Genomic DNA, 17417 nt, shown 5'->3' on the forward strand with positions numbered 1-17417 from the left:
GATCTCTCTCGATTATGTCCAATGAATGTTCGACGGGATTCATGTCGGGCGATTTGGTTAGCCAAATCATTCGCTCGAATTCTCCAGAATGTTCTTCAAGCCAATCGCGAACAATTGTGGCCCGGTGAAACGGTGCATTGACGCCCATAAACATTCCATCGCTCTTTGGCTGCAAATGGTCTCCAAGTAGCCGAACATAACAATGTCCAGTCAATGATCTGTTCAGTTGGACCAGCGGACCCAGTCTATTCCATGTAAACACAGCCCACACCATTATGGAGCCACCATCAGGATGCACAGTGCCTTGTTCACAACCTGGGTCCGTGGGTTCGTGGGATCTGCGCCACACTCGAACCCCAACATCAGCTCTTATCAACTGAATCTGGATTCATCGGTCCAGACCACGGTTTTCCAGTCGTCTAGAGTCCAGCGGATACGATCATGAGCTCAGGAGAGTCGCTATAGGCGATGTCGTGCTGTTAGCAAAGGCATTCGCGTCGGTCGTGTACTGCCTTAGCCCATTAACACCAAAATTTCTCCGCACTGTCGTAACGGATACGTTCTTCGTAAGTCCCACGTCGATTTCTGCGGTTATTTCACGCACCGGTAGTGTTGCTTGTGTATTAGGACCGACAACTGTACGCAAACGCCGCTCCTTTTAGTCGTCAAGTGAAGGCTGTCAGCCACTGTATTGTCCTTGGTGAGAGGTAATGTCTGAAATTACTATTTTCTGCACAGTCTTGACGCTGTGGATCTCGGAATATTGAGTTTCCTAACGATTTCCGAAATGGAATGTCTCCACCTACCATTCCGGGTTCAAAGTCTGCTAACTACCGCCATGCGGCCATAATCACGTCGGAAACTATTTCACATGAGTCATTTGAGTACAAATGACAGCTCCGCCAATGAACTGCCCCTTTATACCTTGAGTACTTGCGTACGTGATACTACCGCCATCTTTATATGTGCATATTGCAATCCTATGACTTTTGTCACTTCAGCATACTATATAGGTCTCAGAATGGCTCCTTTAGTTAGCCCTTTAGTTGCGATATGTGGGCCAAAGACTGTGTTACGTTGTTGTCATGTATAAAGTGTTCTTTCGGACCGAACTGCTCAGATACAGTGGATAGTATTTCTGGTAGCGCTATAATACAAAGTTTTTGAATCGGGAATGTTATCTGCACGTTGCCATACGTTCCAGTTGCATCGAGGAATGCCGCTGTCAGATATCCTTGTACCAGTTTAGCGTCCTGATGATAACAATGTGATCGGAGACGGAGAGCAGGCTAGTATTAGGGAAGGATAGGGTCTGGATCGCGGGGTCCCGGGTTCGATTTTGGGACGGGTTGGAGATTTTCTCCGCCCGGAGACTGGGTGTTTCTGTTGTCCTCATCATTTCATCATAATTCGGGAAAGGTGGCCAGACTGGACAGTGTAAAGATTGGGAGTTTGTACGGACGCTAATACCCACGTATTTGAGTGCCCCATAAACCAAATGTCATCATCATCAAGGATAGAGTAGGAAATAGCCCTACCATTTCCATTTTGCCTTTATCGATTTAGGTAAATCGCTGGAATTCTAAAGTTTGATGGCTATACAGGGATTTGAGCCACCACACTCGCGAATACGAGTACAGTATGTTAACCAATACTCTTCCTCGCTTGGTCCGTTACAGAAATAGAAATCCGTATTGAATAAAAGATAATGATGTTTGCTTTTGCGTTTAATTTAGGTATACTTTGCTAGTAACATGAGTAGTAAAAAACTAATGTGATTACTTTCATACGGCGTAAGCCCCTTTACTATTTCACAATTATTAAGTGGCCGTCATGTAGCCATACATATAAACAAATTTTGAATATTAAGCCTGTACACAAACTCATTGCACGTCATTAAAATTGAAATTGTTCCAGTAATTTATGGAATTAACTAACTAATTAACCGTGGAATGTCAATACCAGGTGTGATGTCTCTCGCGGTACTGCGAAATGTCTGACGGTTCCCCATACTACGGATCAGGCCATTGACCAAAGATTGCGTTAACGCCCCTCATGGTGATGCTACATCTCCATGTTAGTCAGTAATTGATCGAATTGGTGAATTTAGGGCTTAAGTCCTTCGTTCATGAGTGTCCAGTGATTATTCAATGGGATTTAATTACGGAGAGCAAAGTAGTTACTCTAGACGTCTAATATCCTCAAGGTGCTGGTTGTCGTCCATTGTGTGCACGGGCATTATCATTCATCAGATGGAACCTTCGGCCATATCCATCACTAAAAACTACGTACAATCATTACAGGAACCCATGACTACAGACCACAGCCGTCACAATAACGTTGGGCACCAAAAAAAAAAAATGGTTCAAATGGCTCTGAGCACTATGGGACTCTACTGCTGTGGTCAGCAGTCCCCTAGAACTTAGAACTACTTAAACCTAACTAACCTAAGGACATCACACACATCCATGCCCGAGGCAGGATTCGAACCTGCGACCGTAGCAGTCGCACGGTTCCGGACTGCACGCCTAGAACCGCGAGACCACCGCGGCCGGCGTTGGGCAACACATGCAATAGGCGGACGTGTTGCTAACAAGATGCTGCTCTAAACCAGAAAGCTACCGCTCCCATATCGATCCCTTTGTGCAATACTGACTAGACTGTAACTGTCCTAGGGTCTTGCGGGAAGTCCAACTGGCGAAAATCACTTTACAGACTAAACTGCAGCTAATCTTTTAGCAGGGCTCTACCGCAGGGCTTCCCCTTAGGGGTCCGCCGGCTCTTTCTAGGGGGTCCGCGGCCACCCTTCACCAAATCGTGTGAAATAATGAGTAAAATTATTAAATAAAAATGTGAAAATCAAATTCATCATTTTTTTTCGTGTGAAAAACATGTATGCTTTTATTTCAGGTCGTATTCCTAAACAGCCTTTGCGGTTCCTAAGTGAGAACGCATACACAGTTTAGTGCCGGAGAATGCGGCTTCTCTGATCGACTGTTTCGCAACAATACGGGGGTCGTTTGTGCGCCGGCTCACGGCGTTAGATACTCTGAAACCTTTTACGCATGCGCGGAGCGAGCTTTGTCGACCAATCACAGCGTTCGCTGACACGTATGCGGCCCCAGGCATCATTAAATGTTAAACTTGCTTTGTCAGTGCACTACCTGTTTCATAAGTCGATTTTTGACCTTCAAGTTGTTTTCATTCGTCTCTAAACCAAAGACTATTGATTCTTCGTGGGGGGGGGGGGGGTAATTGGGAACATGTAACTTGCATTAAGAAGCTTTCAGTTCCCATGGGATTTTCGACTGAAGAAGGGGTCCACCAGCTGAAAAGGTTGGGAAGCCCTGCTCTACCGTATTGGTTCTGGTTCCATTCACGGAGGGCATAACACCACGTTTACCTACCCGTACAGTATCTTTGTGTGACGGAATGCATCTGGAGGCTTTCCAAGCAAACAGAACAACCTCTCGAAGTCGATAATACACTATGTGGCAGGATATTCGAGTATGTGTTATTCTTACTGCGACAGGTCTCTGTCCTGACTTGACATACTCGGATGGAAGGCAAGGTAACGTCATGGCACTAGTTTGTGGCACTCAGTTGGCCTCGCTCATACTGCTGATGACTTTTCCTTCGTGCCAGATTCTTATCCACCACTATGAAATGACGCTGTACTTCACGTTAAATTCTTGTTTTATATCGCCCTGACATTGACCGACTTTTAATCTGTGAACCATCTGCTCAGTGCAGTGTTACGTAAATGTTTTCGTTGTGCCATTCAACTTCCGTACCACTTAAATACAGTTCGCGAAATGCGAAGCACTAAACCTCTGCCTACACGGAATAAGTTGTCTTATACTGGTGTGTCATATAGTCCTATTCACATGTTTCCGTGTTGTCCCACCGCAGTTCAAATGCTTCTGAGCACTATGGGACTTAACATCTGAGGTCATCAGTCCCCTAGTACTTAGAACTAATTAAATCTAACTAACCTAAGGACATCACACACATCCATGCCCGAGGCAGGATTCGATCCTGCGACAGTAGTGGTCCCGCGGTTCCAGACTGAAGCGCCACACTGGCCGGCTGTGTCCCACCGCAGTTTAGCCTGTACAACGAAACAATGATGCAATGTTGTTTTATATCGTATAACTCAGAGATACCTTAACCTATGGACACTAATTTATCTTATTCCTTAACCTATGGACACTAATTTATCTGATTAACAAGAACGGTTCTTACTAGGGAAACACATCTACAAGAAACAAGCCATTCAGTAACAGTGAAAGCTCAACATCTACATTTTATGTCATATTATAACGCCATAAGATTCTTAAGACTGTCCACGGATGATGCTGTTGTAAACAGACACGTCACAACGCAAGAGAATTGTAGCGAAATACTGGAAGAGCTGCAAAGTACCGACGTTTGGGGCAGGGGTTGGTAGTTGACTCTCAACGTGAACAAGTACAACATGTTGCGCCCAAATAGGCGGAAATCTCCGCTGTTGTGTAGTTGCACACTAACAGAACAAACACTGAAAGCAGTTACATGAATTACATATGGGCATATGCGAACGAACGATTTATTTATTTGCTTATTGCTTATTTAACCTGGCCAGATTAGGGTCTTAAGGGCCTCTCTTACATCTAAAGAGAAACAGTACATACCTAAGTTATTAGAAAACCGTCCCAATAATGATAATGATGATAATAAGAATAATAATAATAACTGACACTGATAATAATAATAATAATAATAATAATAATAATAAAGGGCATTTTAAATGATACAGATTATATTAGTACATTTTAAGCTCCGTTTCGTATTATGAGAAGCAGAATGGATAAAGGAAGAGGAAAAGATTGAAATAACAGTGACAGTGACTTTAAGGAAAGAACAGAATATAAATAGAGAACTCTGCCAACAAGACATAGGGAAAAGTTGTGTGGGGGGGAACTGACGAGAGTGAGCTGCACAGAATGTGGGAGAGATGTCTATTGTCATGGAAGATAGACTATTACTTATTTTTTGAAGTTTGGAAGGAATTTAATTTCTCTGATATTTCGAGGAATTTTGTTCCAAAGCCGCGTTCCTAATACAGAAAAGGATTTAGAGAGCATGACAGTGCTACGTGATGTACACATAGAATTTTACTTAACTTGAAATAAATATTTGTGCTGTGCTCTTCAAATAGTAGAGTAAGAGTTGGAAATGAATAAGAGGGAGTGCAATTATTGAGAAGACGATAGAGCAAACATAGAGTATGGTTGTGTCTACGCTTGTCGGCACGTTGCCTCGTTGACTGTTTGTAGGCTGGTGTGAAACGTTCAGAAAGTGGAACGACCACACAGACTAATCATATGAATGTTACATACCCTACTGAGATTCTTTCGAAGTACGCTCAGAAAGTTCAGTTCAGCTACGGAGTAGGAAGCTTACAAAACCCACGTTTACTTGTTATTTGAGTGTTAGCCGTCAGTCTGATACCATTACTAGATTGGATCATCCGTAATTCCCCTGTCAGTCCTGAGAATACTAGCACTTTTTTCACAGGTTCGTGCAGTGAGAGTGAAACCGTCAAGGTGACGCTCATCCATTTCAAGTGACAGACGCTACAAGAGAGGCATTGTGCATCACGACGTGGTTTACTCTTGAAATTCCGAGAGCGTGCGTTCTTCTAAGATTCGGCCAATATTTTGCTTCCTCGTACATATATTTCGCACAAATACAATGAAGGAAAAATTAGAAAAATATGTGTGTGCAATCTTATGGGACTTAACTGCTAAGGTCATCAGTCCCTAAGCTGACACACTACTTAACCTAAATTATGCTAAGGACAAACACACACACCCATGCCCTAGGGAGGACTAGAACCTCCGCCGGGACCAGTCGCACAGTCCATGACTACAGCGCCTGGGACCGCTCGGCTAATCCCGCGCGGCAGAAAACTTAAGAGACTGCGCGGAGTGGCCGCGAGGTTAGAGGTGCCATATCACGGATTGCGCGGCCCCTCCCGCCGGATGTTGGATTCATCCCTCGGACATGGGTGTGTGTGTTGTTCTTAGCATAAGTTAGTTTAAGTAGTGTGTAAGTCTAGAGACCGATGACCTCAGCAGTTTGGTCCCTTAGGAATTCACACACATTTGAACATTTCGAAAAATTAGAGAGATTCGCGTTCACGCAGGGGCTTACCAACAGCTCTCGCGCCCCTTTAGCAACTGGAACAGAAAAGGGAGGCCGCAGTGGTATACAAAGTACGCTCCACCACACCCCATAAAGTGGCTTGTGGACTATAGGTGCAGATGTAGAAATACGTGTAGTTATAGTATTTTAGTTAATAGAGGTAGTGCAATGCGCTTGAGAAGACGAAATGACTATCTTTTGACTACAGGATCGGCCCTCTGTCACTGGAATCAGTTAAGTATATAGCAATATTTTTCCATAGTGATTTAAGGTGTAACAACGATATAAATCTAGTTGTGGGGAAGGCAGGTCGAATACAGTCATAACAAGACTCCTTAACAAATGTAATTCGTCGTCGAAAGAGACCGTTTACAAAATACTTGTCGACCAATCCCGGTATTGTTGTACGGACTGAGACATTTGCCAGAATGTAGGTTAACGAAAAAATTGCTGATGATTCGAAGAAGAGCTACGCAACTCGTCTTTGCTCTCCTCTGCTAGCGAAAGGACGTCACAGAAATACTCAGTGAAATCCATTACAAGAAAACCGTTTCCCATTCGCCAGAACCTCGATCTCTATACTCCGAGTTTCTACATTCTATTATAAATAGAGAATCATATTATTTCCTCCAACTTAAAAATGGTTCAAATGGCTCTGAGCACTGTGGGACTTAACTTCTGAGATCATCAGTCCCCTAGAACTTAGAACTACTTAAACCTAACTAACCTCAGGATATCACACACATCCATGCTCGAGGCAGGATTCGAACCTGCGACCGTAGCGGTCGCGCGGTCCTCAAACTTAAATCCCAAGGATAAAATAAGAAAATAGGGTGTACACAGAAGATAGTGACGATTGTTCCGCCTATCATCCGCGAATGGAAAACGAAAGAGGAAAGTTATTCTGGTTTATAATGCACCCTTTGTCGCTTTTCGCACGGTGTCTTGCGGAGTACGGATCTTGATGCAGACGCAGATTATTTATTTTCTAAATCACAGTTGACAACCTGTTGCCTGTCTACTAGCGTTGATTGATTGATTCCCCCTATTACATATATTTCTTTCTATCCTGCACTCCATAAAATATCAATCACTGTTCACTCTTGTCATTCGCGGGATTTGTATGCGCCACGTTATTGTGAAAATCGAGTTAACTGCCTTCCAAAATCCTATTTCCCTCTAAGATTTTCTCCAAAGTGATTTCGTCTGTGGTGCAGCTAACTGGTCAGACAACAGTCACTAATGCTGTGAACTATTTTTAAATTTCTCAGTTCCACAGTTTGGAAGCAACGTCTCTTCAGCTCTGGAAACGTTTACACGTTTTTAGGAATATTTACAAAGACAGTAGACATTCTTTTACACGTCGGTCGAAGCATGTTAGAAGTCTAGAAATCGTTTAAAATAATACTCTTTTTGAGCGAGTTTAATCTTATGGGAAACGAAAATGTGTGTTGGAGCAAAATCTGACAAATACAGTGGATGTTCGCTCACACAAGCAGACTTTGAAGCTGAAAACTGCCTTACAGACACGGCGCAGTGTGCGGGGTCCTTGTCACGCAACACATACCAGCTGTTAGCCGCTCCTCTGTGGCAGTTCTTGCCTGCAGCGGCGAATGGAAGCCAACAGATATTGCATTACAACTAGTATTACTCGGTGCCATGCTGCAGTCAGGAACTGATTTGATTGGCGGATGTATTAGAGCTTGATTAGACAGTTTTACCACCAATTTTTATTGTGTTAGTGCAGGCATTTGAGAGACTAACTATATACTTTTGAGGAGATGATGTCTATGCGACTTCATGTTTCGGTAATTTTTTCTTTGGGTCGAACCAGTAACAGCAGGTGTTATCTTCACTTCCAGTTCTTTGCAATGTCACAAATTTTATGAACTCTGTGTGTGAAATTTTGGCACTATACAATTTTGTCTGTGGCCTAGTAATACTGAATACACCATAAATCTGAAGCCAGTTTTTCTCTTCTGAAAACTTTTGGTAAGGTTTATTTGGACGTTTTCTTGGAAAAAGGAACCTCAGCATTAAGAAGCTCAGTGGTTATTCATTTCTCCTGGGCTACCAAATACCAAATTTCTTCGCGCATGCACCTCTCCAGAATAAAACACGGCTTCCGGAGAAACATACTTTTTAAAGGGTTACCTTCCCTCTCAAGAAGTTGGAAAAAGGAGGTCACATGTCCACGTCTGTTGCAATGTCTTCTAATTTGCAGCACAGTTTCACCGTATCTGTTTGCTTTACAACGCTACGTTTCACATGTTACAGACGCGAGCCCTTCACTTTCGTGCTGTCGCTTCGAGTCTGTCGCACTATAACCCTAGATAGTTTTATCTGCTGTTAGAATGTGCACAACTATATTAATGATACCTGCGTTTGTGACAGCATATTAATCTAATAATACACGATACAACTAGTAACTAAATTGTATTTTTTGTCAACGGCCTTGCCGCAGTTTTAACACCGGTTCCCGTCAGATCACCGAAGTTAAGCCATGTCGGGCTGGGATAGCACTTTGATGGGTGACCATCCGGCCTGCCCAGCGCTGTTGGCAAGCGGGGTGCACTCAGCCCTTGTGAGGCAAACTGAGGAGCTACTTGATTGAGAAGTAGCGGCTGCGGTCTCGTAAACTGACATACGGCCGCGAGAGCGGTGTGCTGACCTCATACCCCTCCATATCCGCATCCAGTTACGCCTGTGGGAGGAGGATGACACGGCGGCCGGTCGGTGGCGTTGGGCCTTCATGGCCTGTTTCGGAGCAGTTAGTTTTACGTAAGTTAAGTTGTATTTTTACTAGTCATCACACATTTCGGTGACTTAAAGCCATCTTCCTGTAATAAACTTAAGAGTTTAGTTCATCAGCATGGCTCCCATGAATGTGACGCTTTTAGATATGCTGCAGTATTGTCATGAAACTGTCAAGTAGGTTTGTCGTAGGTAAGGAAAGTGAAAGTCTTCAATGTATTAGAAAAGAGCATCTCACCTGTTACTCGAGAATGTAACATTATCAGAGAGGGGAAAACACGTCTCCTATCTACTGGTCCTGTTTATCTTATGTTTCGTTACTGTCAGTAAGGAATCTTTCCCTTCCCGTGTGGCTGAAAATGTTGACTGCTGTCACAATATCATATCTACAGTGGTCGTCGTCCAAGTTAGCATTATGGCGAAATAACAGCGCTGGTCGTGCGACCTCCGCTGGATCACGCAAACAAAATTTTGCAAGGAAAATATTGTAGTTCTTTACAATATGATATCATCATCTACACTGACACTCGGAGAAACTTACCTCGAACCTAGCAAAGACTGTTCCATGGAATCAATAAAATCCTCTGCTGTTACTGTTGCTGCGTTAGATGACAAGCGGCAGATCATTTTAGAAAAACATGTTGTAACTAAAGGATAGTGTAGCTTTGACAAACGACGGATGGCAGAACAGTAATATCGGGCGGCATGCATCGGAGAGAAAAGTCTTTTCCACAAAACAAATTAGCTGAGTGGATAGCGTTGTGAGTAGCAGAGAAAGTAAAAAAGAAATCAATTTATAAGGGGTAGTCAAATGAAAACGAGACAGATGGAACAAAAGTAAGTAAACTGCTTATTATTTCAAAAGTAATCTCCATGTGTGTATGTGTGTGTGTGTGTGGTCTTCAGTCCTGAGACTGGTTTGATGCAGCTCTCCATGCTACTCTATCCTGTGAAAGCCTCTTCATCTCCAAGTCACTCCTGCAACCTACATCCCTCTGAATCTGCTTAGTGTATTCACCTCTTGGTTTCCGTTTACGGTTTCTACCCTCCACGCTTCCCTCCAGTACGACATTGGTGATCCCTTGATGTCTCAGGACGCGCCCTACCAACCGATCCCTTCTTCTAGTCAAGTTGTTCCACAAATTCCTTTTCACCCCAATTATGTTCAGTACCTCCTCATTAGTTACGTGATCTATCCATTTAATCTTCAGAATTCTTCTGCAGCACCACGTTTCAAAAGCTTCTTTTCTTGTGTAAACTGGTAATCGTCCATGTTTCACATCCATACGTCGCTTAACTCCATACAAATACTTTCAGAAAAGACTTCCTGACACTTAAATCTATACTCGATGTTAACAAATTTCTCTTCTTCAGAAACGCTTTCCTTGCCATCGCCAGTCTACATTTTATATCCTCTGTGCTTGACCATCCTCAGTTATTTTGCTGTCCAAGTAGCAAAACTCATCTACTACTTTAAGTGTCTCATTTTCTAATCTAATTTCCTCAGCATCACGTGATTTAATTCGACTAAATTCCATTATCCTCGTTTTGCTTTTGTTGATGTTCATCAAACATCCTCCTTTCAAGACACTGTCCATTCCGTTCAGCTCTTCCTTCAAGCCCTTTCTCTTGGAGAGTTACAACGTCATCGGCAAACCTCAAGATTTTTCTTTCTTCTCCCTGGATTTTCATTCTCATTCCAAATTTTTCCTTGGGACATTTACTACTTGTTCAATGTACAGATTGAATAACATTGGGGATAGGCTATAACCCTGTCTCATTCCTTTCTCAAACGCTGCTTCCGTTTCGTGCTCGTCGACTCTTTATCATTGCCTTCTGGTTTCTGTACAAATTGTAAATAGCCTTTCGCTCCCTGTATTTTACCCCTGCCACCTTTATAATTCAAAAGAGAGTATTCCACTCAATACATTGTCAACAACTTTCCTCTAATTCTACAAATGTTAGAAACGTAGGTTTGCCTTCCCTTGACCTAGGTTCTAAGATAAGTCGTAGGGTTAGTATTGCCTCGCGTGTTCCCTCATTTCTACAGGATCCAAATTGATATTCCCCAAGGTCGGCTTTCACCAGTTTTTCCGTTCGTCTGTAAAGAATTTGTGTTAGTATTTTGCAACCATGACTTACTAAACTGATTTTTCGATAATTTTCACATCTGTCTGCACCTAGTTTCTTTGGAATCGGAATTATTATATTCTTGAAGTCTGAGGTTATTTCGCCTGTCTCATACATCTTGGCCACCAGATGGAAGAGGTTGGTCATGACTGGCTCTCCCAGGGCTATCAGTAGTTCTAACGGAATGTTGTCTACTGCTGCCGCCTTGTTTCTTCTTAGGTCTTTCAGTGAATAACTGATAATAAATTTACCCCACTGTGAGGCAAGACGGCCATTGTCCTCAAGGAACTACGAAACTACACTACTGGCCATTAAAATTGCTACACCAACAAGAAATGCAGATGATAAACGGGTATTCATTGGACAAATATATTATACTAGAACTGACATGTGAATACATTTTCACGCAATTTGGGTGCATATATCCTGACAAATCAGTACCCAGAACAACCACCTCCGGCCGTAATAACGACCTTGATACGCCTGGGCATTGAGTCAAACAGAGCTTGGATGGCGTGTACAGGTACAGCTGCCCGTGCAGCTTCAACACGATACCACAGTTCATAAAGAGTAGTGACTGGCGTATTGTGACGAGCTGGTTACTCGGCCACCATTGACCAGACGTTTTCAATTGGTGAGAGATCTGGAGAATGTGCTGTCCAGGGAAGCAGTCGAGCAAGATGTATGTATCCAGAAAGGCCCGTACTGGGCGTGCAACATGCCGTCGTGCATTATCCTGCTGAAATGTAGGGTTCCACAGGGATCAAATGGCTCTGAGCATTATGCAACTTAACTTCTGAGGTCATCAGTCGCCTAGAACTTAGAACTAATTAAACCTAACTAACCTAAGGACATCACACACATCCATGCCCGAGACAGGATTGGAACCTGCGACCGTAGCGGTCACGCGGTTCCAGACTGAAGCGCCTAGAACAGCACGGCCACACCGGCCGGCGCGCAGGGATCGAATGAACGGTAGAGCCACGGGTCGTAACACATCTGAAATGTAACGTCCACTGTTCAAAGTGCCGTCAATGCGAACAAGAGGCGACCGAGACGTGTAACCAATGGCACCCCATACCATCACGCCGGGTGATACGCCAGTATGGTGATGACGAATACACGCTTCCAATGTGCTTTCACCGGGGTGTCGCCAAACACGGATGCGACCATCATGATACAGTAAACAGAACCTGGATTCATCAGAAAAAATGACGTTTTGCCATTCACGCACCCAGGTTCGTCTACATCTACATCCATACTCCGCAAGCCACCTGACGGTGTGTGGCGGAGGGTACCCTGAGTACCTCTATCGGTTCTCCCTTCTATTCCAGTCTCGTATTGTACGTGGAAAGAAGGATTGTCGGTATGCTTCTGTGTGGGCTCTAATCTCTCTGATTTTATCCTAATGGTCTCTTCGCGAGATATACGTAGGAGGGAGCAATATACTGCTTGACTCTTCGGTGAAGGTATGTTCTCGAAACTTTAACAAAAGCCCGTACCGAGCTGCTGAGCGTCTCTCCTGCAGAGTCTTCCACAGGAGTTTATCTATCATCTCCGTAACGCTTTCGCGATTACTAAATGATCCTGTAACGAAGCGCGCTGCTCTCCGTTGGATCTTCTCTATCTCTTCTATCAACCCTATCTGGTGCGGATCCCACACTGCTGAGCAGTATTCAAGCAGTGGGCGAACAAGCGTACTGTAACCTACTTCCTTTGTTGTCGGATTGCATTTCCTTAGGATTCTTCCAATGAATCTCAGTCTGGCATCTGCTTTACCGCTTTCGTCGTTGAGTACACCATCGCAGGCGCTCCAGTCTGTGATGCAGCGTCAAGGGTAACCGCAGCCGTGGTCTCCGAGCTGATAGTCCATGCTGCTGCAAACGTCGTCGAACTTCCAGTGCAGATGGTTGTTGTCTTGCAAACGTCCCCATCTGTTGACTCAGGGATCGAGACGTGGCTGCACGACCCGTTACAGCCATGCGGATAAGATGCCTGTCATCTCGACTGCTACTGATACGAGGCCGTTGGGATCCAGCGCGGGGTTTCGTATTACCCTGTTGAACCGACCGATTCCATATTCTGCTAACAGTCATTGGATCTCGACCAACGCGAGCAGCAATGTCGCGATAGGATAAACCGCAATCGCGATAGGCTACAATCCGACCTTTATCAAAGTCGGAAACGTGATGGTACGCATTTCTCCTCCTTACACGAGGCATCACAACGACGTTTCACCAGGCAACGTCGGTCAACTGCTGTTTGTGTATGAGAAATCGGCTGGAAACTTTCCTCATATCAGCACGTTGTAGGTGTCGCCACCGGCGGCATCCTTGTGTGAATGCTCTGAAGAGCTAATCATTTACATATCACAGCATCTTCTTCCTGTCGGTTAAAGTCCGCGTCTGTAGCACATCATCTTCGTGGTGTAGCAATTTTAATGGCCAGTAGTGTACAATTGTACCCAGGAGTGCACCTGGCCATCCGAAGCAAATCGACGGCCACGAATGTCTTTCCTCAGGCCTGCAAAAGTATGTAAATCGCAGGGGAAGAAATCGTTACTGTATAGAGGATGTGTGAGAGCCTTGCCAGCGAAATGTCTTCAAAATGTCTTCAAAACTAATACTGAACTCCGTCCGATCAGGTCTCGGAAGGCCCATGGGTACCGACTGACCGCCGTATCATCGTCAGACGATAGGCGTCACTGGATGCGGGTATAGAGGGGCATGTGGTCAACACACCACTCTCGCAGCAGTTGTCAGTTTTCGTGACCAGAGCTGCTACTTGTTCATCAAGTAGCTCCTCAATTGGCCTCACAAGGGTTGGGTGCAGCCCTCTTGCCAACAGCACTAGGCGGACTGTCACCCGTCCAAGTGCTAGCCAAGCCAGACAGCATTTAACTTCGATGATCTGAAAGAAAATGGTGTTACCACTGCGGCAAGGCCGTTGCCGAAACCTCTGCAACGTAGTCGATAAAACGTTGCCAACATGTGGGCTGACATTATCCTGGAACAGAACAATGCCGTCCATCAACCTGCTGCTCATTGACTTTGTGGAACACGGCGCCACAATTAACCCACACACTTTGCAAAAATCGAAGCGCCATCAAGCCCAAACGCTCAGCAATGTTGACGGACGGCATTATTCTGCTGCAAATTATACCCGCCCAGATTTTGCTAAAGTTGTTTCGCCTACTCTGTAGACGTTCTGTTGGGAAGTCCTTACACATCCTCCACACAGTCCCGATCTGTACCCATACGATTTCCATATTTTTGGAGCCGTGAAGAAAGAGATTTGCTTCGGACGAAGAGATGCACGCCTTGGGGACTATCATGATTCCGTAGACAACCGCAGATATTTTTGCTTGAAGACATTGACCGTATGTCTCACAGTGGGATGCATGTTTTAACAGTTACGACGATTACTGTTGAAATAATAGACAGTTCACTTTTTTCCATCTATATCTTCATTTGAGTGGGCCTTATATGTTACTGTATCGGTCTGGAAGATACTTGAGCGATAGTCCACTTGAATATCTGTTATCAGCGTTCCTAGTGCAGCTGTACTGGAGCGTACTTAGTTTATATCTCTGTGTCTCTAGTTCTCGGAAGTAACAAGAGATTGCTGCCTCTCTGGCTACGAGCGCAGTTTATAATGCATTAATATATTATCCGACCAAAAGTATCCAGACACTCATTCTTAATTCGAAATTAAGCACTAGCTATCACGGAAGAGGACCGGTCACTATAAAAGGAAGATGGGAGTGTTGTGTTGCCAGTAGAGAATCATTAACAGCGGAATGGGTCGACCAGGAGATGTCAGTGACAGCGAACATGTAGTAGTCACTGGATGCCACCTGTGTAATAAACCGTTCATTGACGTTTCAACCCTTTTAAAGCTGCGCATGTCGACCCATCGTGGTGTGATTGTGATATGGAAACGCGAAGGAGCAACCACAGATAAACCAGGACCAGGCCTCATGTACACACGGACAGAGACCGTCACGTTTAGCGGGAAGTGGCCGTAACAATCATATTATATTAGCAAAAGGAATCAGTCTTGAGTTCCAAAGTGCTAGCAGCAGACGATGGTGGAGCGGCTTCTCGTATGCTACACATTTTTGTCGTCAGTGCTAAGCGACGCTTGAGGTGCTATATAGAGCTGTCCTACAGCACAGTGGATGATGTGTGATTTGGAGTGATGAATCACGCTATATCGTGCTTTGGGAGAATGTTACCTGCCATCATGTGTAGTGCCAAAGCTGTAGTATGGAGTGAGTGGTGTTATGTAGAGTATTTTTGTTCTAGGGTGTGGTCACCTTATTGCGCTTCAGAATATGCTAAATGTGGAAGGATACGAATGCAATTAACACACTTTACTGTACTGTGTACTGCATGATGACAGGAACAGCTCTGAGAAGATGATTATTTGTATAAGCATGATAAAGTACCCTGTCGTATAACAGCGTCTGTGAAGCAATGATTTGCGCTCTATAACATACTTGAAACGGACTAGCCTGCCCAGAGTCCCAACCAGTCCGGTAGCTGAGTGGTCAGCGTGACGGATTGTCAATTCTCTGGGCCCGGGTTCGATTTCCGCCTGCGTCAGGGAATTTTCTCTGCCCAGGGACTGGGTGTTGTGCTGTCCTCATCAACTGCAGGTCGCCGAACTGGCGTCAAATTGAAAGACCGGCACCCGGCGAACGGTCTGCCCGACGGGGGCCCTAGCCATACGATTAAATAAATAAATAAAGTTTTATTGATTGGCGACTCCATGGCGTGTTGTGTGCACCACGAGCAAATAGTGGATAGAATTGGAAAGGAAATCAGAATTGGCCGCATTTTGTTGTTTTATTGTCAGCAAAATCGGTTTTCGGTCACTTAGTGAGAATCCTCGGTGCTGCAATATACAATTAAAATTGGTAGGCACTGGTATCAAGATATAACTACAAGCTTAGAGCGATCACATAAAAAAAAAGTTTATCTGATCGCTCTAAGCTTGTGGTTATAGCTTGATATCAGTGCCTACCAATTTTAATTGTATATTACAGCACTGAGGATGGTCACTAAGTGACCGAAAATCGATTTTGCTGACAATAAAACAACAAAATACGGCCAATGCTGATTTTCCTTCCAATTCTAAATAGATAAAGTCCCGACCTGAACACAATGGAACATTTTTGGAAGGATTTAAAACGTCGACATCGCTCTGGACCTCAGCGTCCAACATCATTAACTATCGTTTCTGTCGTTTCTCCACAGACATCCAGACACCTCTTGAAAGGTCCCCTGCAGAGTTCAAGTCATCAAAAAAGTGAAGGGTGGACACACACAATATTAACGTCCACTAATAGATGTCCAGATACTTTTGATCAAATAGTGCACATTCCGTATAATGTAGAGATGTGTGTACAGGCAGTTAATCATGTTTGCTCAGTGTCTGATTCGATAAGTGAAGTGTAGTAGGTGCTGTTGACAACACTCGTTTACGGAGCAATACACAGCAGAAGAGGCGGCGAGGAGAGCATGGCACATGGCAGCCGTATCCGGCAAAGGTGCGGGAGCGCCCCCAGCCTCGAGCTGAAATGGCAACGTCGGGCCCGGCGGAAATTGTCTCGAGCCATGGCGACTCCTTAGCCGCACCCCGCTCCTCCCACGCTGCCGCTTCTTTCTGATTACACTTCACGTCAAGGCCTTCATAAGAAGTGCGCCATTCTATAAGAGGGCTGCCACGACTCATCAATGAAGGGTAGGGAATATTGCCGTAACTAATTCCTTTCGTTTTCTGATATTTCGTCCGCTAATCGTCCAGTTATCATTTGAGTCGAAATGCTGACAGTACTGTCGTCTTGTCCGGTTCATTTTACTGTAGACAGCACCACAACGCTTGTGCCTCATACACTAACAGCTGCAGAGGTATACCTTGAATGCACCGCCCCCTCCCCCAATGCACACACAAACAATGGACCTCTTGCTCACAAACTTGTGCAGAAGCTTAGGCAATATCAGCCATGCGAATTCCGTACACTATAGAATTTGCAGTCACCACCACGCTTACGCAAACCCTTCGCCAGATGGATTTTGATAACTTCTTTGATAAGCAGACCTTAGAAGGACAATGTCGATGTCAAAACTGAGACGCTGTCGTGTTCCATAGGGTGCCCCGGCTCACTATCACACTATTGGCGTTCTCTGATTTGTCAAGGTGTAGCAGGTTGGTGTAATGTAAAGGTTCCACTTCATTTTGTAGAATAGTTCGTATCGTATATCCGACGTGTGACGGTCGATACTCATCAGTGACCGTGGACCATGTCTCGAAGAAGTAGCAAGTCGTTCTTCACGCAA

At 44.5% G+C, this 17417-nt stretch overlaps 1 protein-coding gene and 1 pseudogene across 5 annotated transcripts in view; both read left to right on the top strand.

The window, feature by feature from the left end:
* The window catches only part of LOC126297857 (protein sickie), a 1116277-nt gene that overhangs the window by 51573 nt on the left and 1047287 nt on the right, over positions 1–17417 (top strand). The gene's annotated exons all lie outside the window — the stretch shown is intronic.
* LOC126299970 (5S ribosomal RNA) lies at positions 8635–8752 on the top strand (annotated as a pseudogene).

The sequence above is a fragment of the Schistocerca gregaria genome, chromosome X, assembly GCF_023897955.1.
Source record: "Schistocerca gregaria isolate iqSchGreg1 chromosome X, iqSchGreg1.2, whole genome shotgun sequence".
Lineage (NCBI taxonomy): Eukaryota > Metazoa > Arthropoda > Insecta > Orthoptera > Acrididae > Schistocerca > Schistocerca gregaria.